The sequence below is a fragment of the Cavia porcellus genome, unplaced genomic scaffold (genome assembly GCF_034190915.1).
Source record: "Cavia porcellus strain 051 isolate PalLab524CR breed Dunkin Hartley unplaced genomic scaffold, mCavPor4.1 scaffold_5, whole genome shotgun sequence".
Lineage (NCBI taxonomy): Eukaryota > Metazoa > Chordata > Mammalia > Rodentia > Caviidae > Cavia > Cavia porcellus.
This window is the reverse complement of record NW_026947488.1, coordinates 10,751,092-10,758,028: the sequence shown is the minus strand read 5'-3', so window position 1 is coordinate 10,758,028 and position 6,937 is coordinate 10,751,092. Positions and strand designations below refer to the sequence as shown.

General features: G+C 44.8%; 1 pseudogene; it reads left to right on the top strand.

Moving 5' to 3' along the window:
• The first annotated feature begins 839 nt into the window (after positions 1–839).
• LOC100722318 (zinc finger CCCH domain-containing protein 15-like) overlaps positions 840–6,937 on the top strand; it is a 107,939-nt pseudogene continuing 101,841 nt past the window's right edge.

Sequence of the window (6,937 nt, the reverse complement as noted above, 5' to 3'; positions counted from 1 at the left end):
AACCAGCTGTATAACTGACTTATCTTCTGTGCATGTGTGTGTGTGTGTGTGTGTGTGTGTATATATATATATATATATATATATATATATACACATTTTTTTCCTTTTTCCTTTCTTTTCTTTACTTTTTCCCCCATCACAGTTTTCCAGTTATATCTTAGCTTGAGCTGTAGGCTTCCTAATTTTTATTACTTATATTATTTGGCCTGAGTGACACACTAAGTAATTAAGAACATGAATTTACAGAGAGTTAGATGTGAATCACATAGATGGCAATTCATACCACTGCCCCAAACTTACACCCTGGGACATTCATTTCTCTCACTGTGCTTGCCCTCGATTTCCCCATGTGTTCAATGGGTCCATAGCTGGTCCTTATTTCTAGGATTGCCGCCAGGATTCGGTAAAATGTGGTCAACTAGCTGGCAAAGAGCCTGCCTCAAGGTGTTCACCGATGGTGTCACCTCTTAAATCGTTTGCTCCGTGCTGGGCACAGTTGTCAGGGCTTTTCTGCCCCGTCAGCCATCACTGAGGGAGGCACTGTGACTGATCCTGTTCTTGCAGCTGCTTGACAGATGAGGGAACTGAGCCGCACAGAGGATGCGCGCTTTACACCAAGTTTCCACTCGCAGTTGGAGCCACACCAGGAGCCCCAACCGCTGAGAAGCATCGCCACCTTGTGGGTGGCCGAGGAATGACAGGGCAGCCTGGGCTCCAGGGCAGGCATTGGTGTGTGTTCTGCTTTGCAACCCTGGCTCCTGAAATTGGCCTTTAAGGAAAGATCTTTGCCACGTCCTGGCCTCAGAGCCATTTCTGACCCTGACAGGAGTGTACCCGGAATGGAGGCGCTGACGTCCCGGGATTACAGTGGAGGCCAGTGGCGCTTGGCTGGTTGGTGACCCTTGCAGGAGGTTGTGCGAAGCTCTCGGCTTGCCTGGCTAAGCACCTGGGTCACAGAGGAGAGCTGCGTACTTCGTTAAACACGTACGGACTCCGAGGGAGGCCCATTCAGTGTATCTAACATCGCTGGCGGTTAGGACAGTCAGTTGCTATCTGTTTAAACAGGTCATAAAAAAGGAAAATCTGAAATAAAGAACTAAGTCCTTCCTTGCTGTGATACTGTAGTAATATTTGTTCCAAATCCTGATTAAGAATCCTGATGTGCAGAGGGCAGAGAGCCCAAGCAAGGCCTGCATCTGGCTGTGGTCCACCTCCCGGATCACCCCAGAACTCGTCCCCACCTGTGGATATGGATTCCATCCCCTGACCACTGCCCACTCTCCATACACCCAGGAGTGCATCTTGTTCACCAAACCTTGGCTTCTTTTCCTTTTTTTGTCCTTCTGCCCCTTTCCCCTCATTGTCCCTGTATGCCTTTCCCCAGCTGCCCACAGCCTGGCGTGCTAGAAGCCTTGTGGAATCCCTTTGGTGCTTGGTGTAAACTCCTTACCGCGCAGGAGAAATATTACTTTATTTCTTTAAATCATAATGTATCTTACTAACCCGAAACTTACGGAGCGCTGCTGCAGTGTGATTTGGTAACGGGCTGAGTAGGGTGGACACCCATGCAGCTCTCTTTCCCCGCCTCCTGATGTGCTGTGAACACCCGTGTCTGGAGCTCGGCGCCCGCAGGCGGTGCTTGTGCAAGCACTCGTGTGCATCACGACCTCTGGGGCCGGCCTCGTCACGATGAAGTAGGAGGATGACAGTACAAAACTCTAGTCTCGCTTTCCTGAGTTTGAAACACCAAAAGCCCTCAGAACTAAACATTTGTTCATAAACCACTGGGGAGCAAAACAGCTCCGTGGGGCTATGCTTAGCGTGTACGCCATCTAGAATGCTAGAGGGGTCAGTGCTTTGAGACATACATGTCTGGTTTTGATTCCAAATGCTGTCCTGGGTGTCACTGCAGGAGCTAGGAGCCCATGACAGATGCCCCTGGTATGCAGCCTTCAGGGTGACCCGGCTTCCCTACCTGACATCTATCTGAGTGTCAGCTCCCCCATAAATGTGGGGTCTCCCTGGCTTTCTTCTTGCACTCAGAGGGAAAGGATGCTGCTTTCAAGGTTAATTAGGTGAGATGTCACCGGTGTCTTAGGTGGTCTGTGTTGTTGTCTCTTGAATTGCTTGCCCCGGGAGATGCCAGCCGCCACGTGGAGTGGCACATGTGTCCTTCTCCTTCAGCCTTCAGGTGAGAAGGCAGCCCTGGCTGGCACCCTGAGGGTAGCCAAGGTCCAGGCACACGGCTGGGGGCAGGGGGCTAAGCCACCAGCAGACCCTGCCTCTCAGAGACGGTGACGTATCCCCCTCCTGCTATTTCCAGCTGTTACGTTTGGGGCATAGAGTACCACTGCCATGGATGACTAGGGCAATCTACTGCTGCCTAGAATTCAAAGGATTTTGACTTCTAAAATGTATCTCGCCTCAAATGATTGAGGTAAAACCCAGAAAGTGGGGGGGAGTGAATCTGTACCATTTGCTCCCCAGGGTTTCAATGATTATTAAATGAGGTAGTATTAACAAGCTGCTTGGCATCATGCCAGCACACTAAAGTTGCCAATATCGGTTATTTTTAATCTTAGCACTTTTTCAACCTGTTTGTTTAACGAGATGGTATCTCTACTCCAGACGTTGAGATGATTACCTTTAAAACCACATTACTCTGCAACTTGCATTCCTTCCATTTAACAATATTTTCTAGAGCCTTTCAGCTCATATAGACGTAACCCACTTTTTCAATGAACTGATTTCCTTATTGATCAATATTTATGTTGTTTCTAGCTATCTTTTTTCTTTGTTTTGGTCACATCGGACAGTACTGCAAAAATAATCTCGAGACTATTTTCAACTCAGCTGAGTCGTCAGAATCCACTTTTTAAGAAGTGAGGTTTACAGAGGTATAATTTACACAGCAAGATGCAGCTCTTTGAGGGTACAGGTCTAGGTGTTGTGACAAATGCACAGAGCCGTGTAACTGCCACTGTAATCAAGCCAGCCACTGGTTCTATCATCCCTCAGCTCAATTTTGCTTAATGCCTGTGCTTTAAAAAGGCACCAACTGCAAATGATATCTGTGAAATTTTAGGCTACGACCGTGTAAAGCACCCTCCCCCACTCCAACATTAAAAGAAAACTCCAGCCAGATCGCAATGACTCTTCAATTACTCTCAAGTTTTTAAATCTTTGCCAAAAGTGTTGGAGCTTAATTGAGTTAAAATATTTCAAAGGGAGCCCAGCTGTAATAATTTGTTTATAATACAAGCTCCTCTTTGATCGTGAATGTTCACTTTTATGGAAACCTTGTTATCATTCTCGGGATAAGGGATAAAGTAAATTAACTTTGTGTTGGAAAAAATACAGGAAATTAAAGAAGTATCTGAGGCAAACTGCCTTATTAATAACAGAAAGACATGACTTTATGGAGTCAGTGGGTAAATGGGGTAGGAACACAAGCGCGTCTTTGGGGGAGCTGTGTGGATTGCTTAGATATTGTGGGTGCAGTGTATTAAGAAGATAGCTTTAAACACGTGCCTAATATCCCTCTTCCTGGACTCGGCACGAACCCTCCTGGCTCTTACACAAGATGAGAAAGCGAACCTAGCAAACAGTGCTGCAACCTTCCTTCATACGAAGAGTTGGGGCTGGATTTTTACATCTGTGTTGCTGGCACCCTAAACTGGAGGTTCAGTGCCACTTCCCCATTTGTAAGGTTCTTACTTGCTTTGGGGAGCAGGGATATTATTTGAGCCAATTGTTGTGCCATGTCAGGCTCCCTGGCCCCAGCCTATTATTTCCTCTCTTTTTTGGGTTTAATTTTGTTTTCTTTTGACAAATCATTGGCATTACATATGAAGGAATTGTTGCATGCCCAGAGCATTCTGGGGGCTGGAGATTTCACTAAGGATCAAGGCGCTGTGGAAAACCAAGACTTTTTGCTGAAGACCTGGGTGCTGATGGCACCTCTACCACTTGACAGCGTGGATGGTGCAGAACTTTAGGTGCTCTCTGTGTAACTTGGTTAAGGGGCTCATATTTTCAGGTGAGGATGACGGACAGTATCAGAAACAGGTGCAGAATAAATGATAGAAGAAGCATCCATTGGATTTGAATGACAGGACTCGGGTTGGTGCCAAGATCTGCTCCTCAGTGGCCGCTCACCACCCTCCAGCCTTGCAGGTTTCCAGGGGAAATGGAGACAGGGCCTTCTGCTCAGGTGGCTGTGGCTTGAATAGAGGCAACCCAGGCTCAAGAGCTCCACAAACCTTCATTCAGAGATTGGAAAACTTTGAAAAGTGTCCAATAATACATGTTTGAGGCTTTGCAGGCTATTATCTCTGTTGCAACTATTGATTTTTGCCCTTTTAGGATAAAAACAACCATCAGTAATATATGGAGGAGTGGGTGTGGCCATGTTCCAATAAAACTTTATTTATAAAAATGGGGACAAGCCAGATCTGACCCTCTGGCCAGCCATGGTTTGCTGTCTCCCTTTCAAACTCACACAGTGTGGTTCCTTTGAGTTCTAAAAGTGGTGTGAAAGTTGTCTGTAACCACAGACCATGCGACGGAGATGGTGATTATGGGGTAGTCATGCATGATCTCAAAAGGGAGTGTGGTGGGAAACATAAACTGCTTGACAAGTGGTATGGAGGTGTTATGATTTGTGTTTGGATGGCCCCCCTAAACTTCATGCAGTTATGGACTTGGCTGAATCTAGTGTTTGTGATTGGCTCATTGTTTAGCACTGGGATTAGTAATGTGAGTGTTGCACCCGTGCAGGAGCAGAGCTGACATACAATGTAAGGGCAGGAAGGAGGTGTGATTTTCCTCTTCTTTCTTGTTCACTTTCGCTGTTTGTGGCTGCCATGAATGGCTGCCCCTCAGCCATGTCACCTTGACTTGGCTGCCTTGAGTATGGACTTGAATCTCAAGAAAAAAAAAAAACTGTAAGCTAAGTAAACCTCTCCTGATCTAATGTTGAATATCAGGTATTTTGTCTCTATGATGAGAGAAAAGTAACCAAGACAGGGATTTTGGAGCAAAAATTTAGTTGGATCTGTGTTTCAAATATATACATCAAGGGAAATGAATGAATTACAGCTGTTACTATAATTAAAATAATCACTATTAATTAGTTATAATAAATTAATTAACTGAACATTTAAGTGTTTATAAAAGCACTTAAAGGCACTAGAAAAAATCATGTGATAATTGCTTTGTAACCTTGGCCTGGGATCAAATGTTTTATAAATGACTCAAAATCCAGGAACTATAGAAGAAAAAGATGGATAAATTTAAGTAATTATTAAATATGTGTGTGATCAAAAATTCCAAAGATGAAATAACCTGTCACCTGATAGACTCAGGAACATTGCAACTTACATCATAGATGAAAGTTAACCTCCTAATGTACACGGAGCTCTAAGAAATTCATAAGGAAATGATTATCCACCTACAAAAAATGTTTAAAAGATATGAATAGATAAATCATAGGAAAAGGAATGTCATGAAAAAAAAACCCAAGAAAATAGAAACTAACATGAGCTCTGAGATTGTTGAGCTGGGGACCGTCCTGGCTGTGGAAGCACCTAACTTCACACACAATATGAGATAAAAATACCCATTATCAGTGGAGCTACATTGGTTCGGCCATTCTGCTATCAGTAACCCAAATGATCCTAATATAGAAATTAATGACCAGGAGAGCCTTTCTTCAGTATTAGGAGAGTAAATAAAATTCTCTGGAACTTAGGTCCAATCTCCAGAGAGACAGAAGTTGAGAATCATGAAATAATTGAGCTTAAATCCTAAAATTATAGATTAGCCACTAATTTTGATTATTTATTGTACCACAACAATTATCCCAACAGTTGGCAGGTTAAATGAAAAATAGTTTTGATCTCTCACAGTTTCTGAGGGTCAGGGACAGAGCAGTAGCTCATCTGAGGGCTCTGGGTTAGGGAGCCTTGTGGGGCTGCATTCAGGGTGACACAAGTATAAGGCCTTCTGGTTAGTGACTGGCTGGGGACCTGCTTCCGTGATGGCTCATTCACAGGGCAGTGGTTGGAGGTCTCAGTGGCTCCAACGTGGACTTCCCAGCCCCTCCCACATCGCCTCTGGCTTCCTACAGATCAGGTCATCCGAGAAAGAGGAAGAGCTGACTGAAAGGCCTTTTAGGACCTAGTGTGAGAAGTTGAAGATCTTCATTTCTATAATATCCTGTGGGCTCCACTGGGATGGGAGGAGGCTCCCCAAAGTCCAGCAGTGCTATAAGGCAGGTGCCAGTGGAGGTCAACCTGGCAGCTGACTACAGGTCCAGTTTTCCTCTTATTGTTCTGGGTTAGGTTCAGGTATAGGAAATTAAGGAAAATTCCATCCTGATCCACTATGGTAAGATTTGTGTGACAAATGCTCTCCATGGGCTTATGATAGGAGCTGGGTCACAGGAAGTTAGGAGGTGAGAATGGCTTCTTGTAACATATAATATAAAGCGTATGTATACTCTCCCTCCAGCCAGGACACTTCAGTTTCTTGGTTGCCCAGGTAACAGTTCCTGTCCCAGTTCTGGTTGCTTCTGGTCTCTTGGAAACAGCTGGTCACTGTGATGCACACTGTATTAAACCAATCTCCAACTGGCAAGTCATTCTGCTTTGACTGTCTGTTTGCTTATGCCAAATAAGCTCTAGACCCACCAGGGCCCAATGTTCTGGGAATGATCCCAATTTTAGTGCTCATCGATGTGAATCAATCTACCTCCAAATCCTGGGTGTCTTTTTGGTGTTTCTGTTTGCCGCTGCATTCTGAGAGCCTGCTGTGAACACTGTTACGTTTTTCTTGCCTCCAGATTCAGAAGTTTTGTTAGGTTTGCATCATATTTATACATCTCTACAGATTATTCTGTCAGACCATCTCACTATCTTATGAACCCAGGCCATAG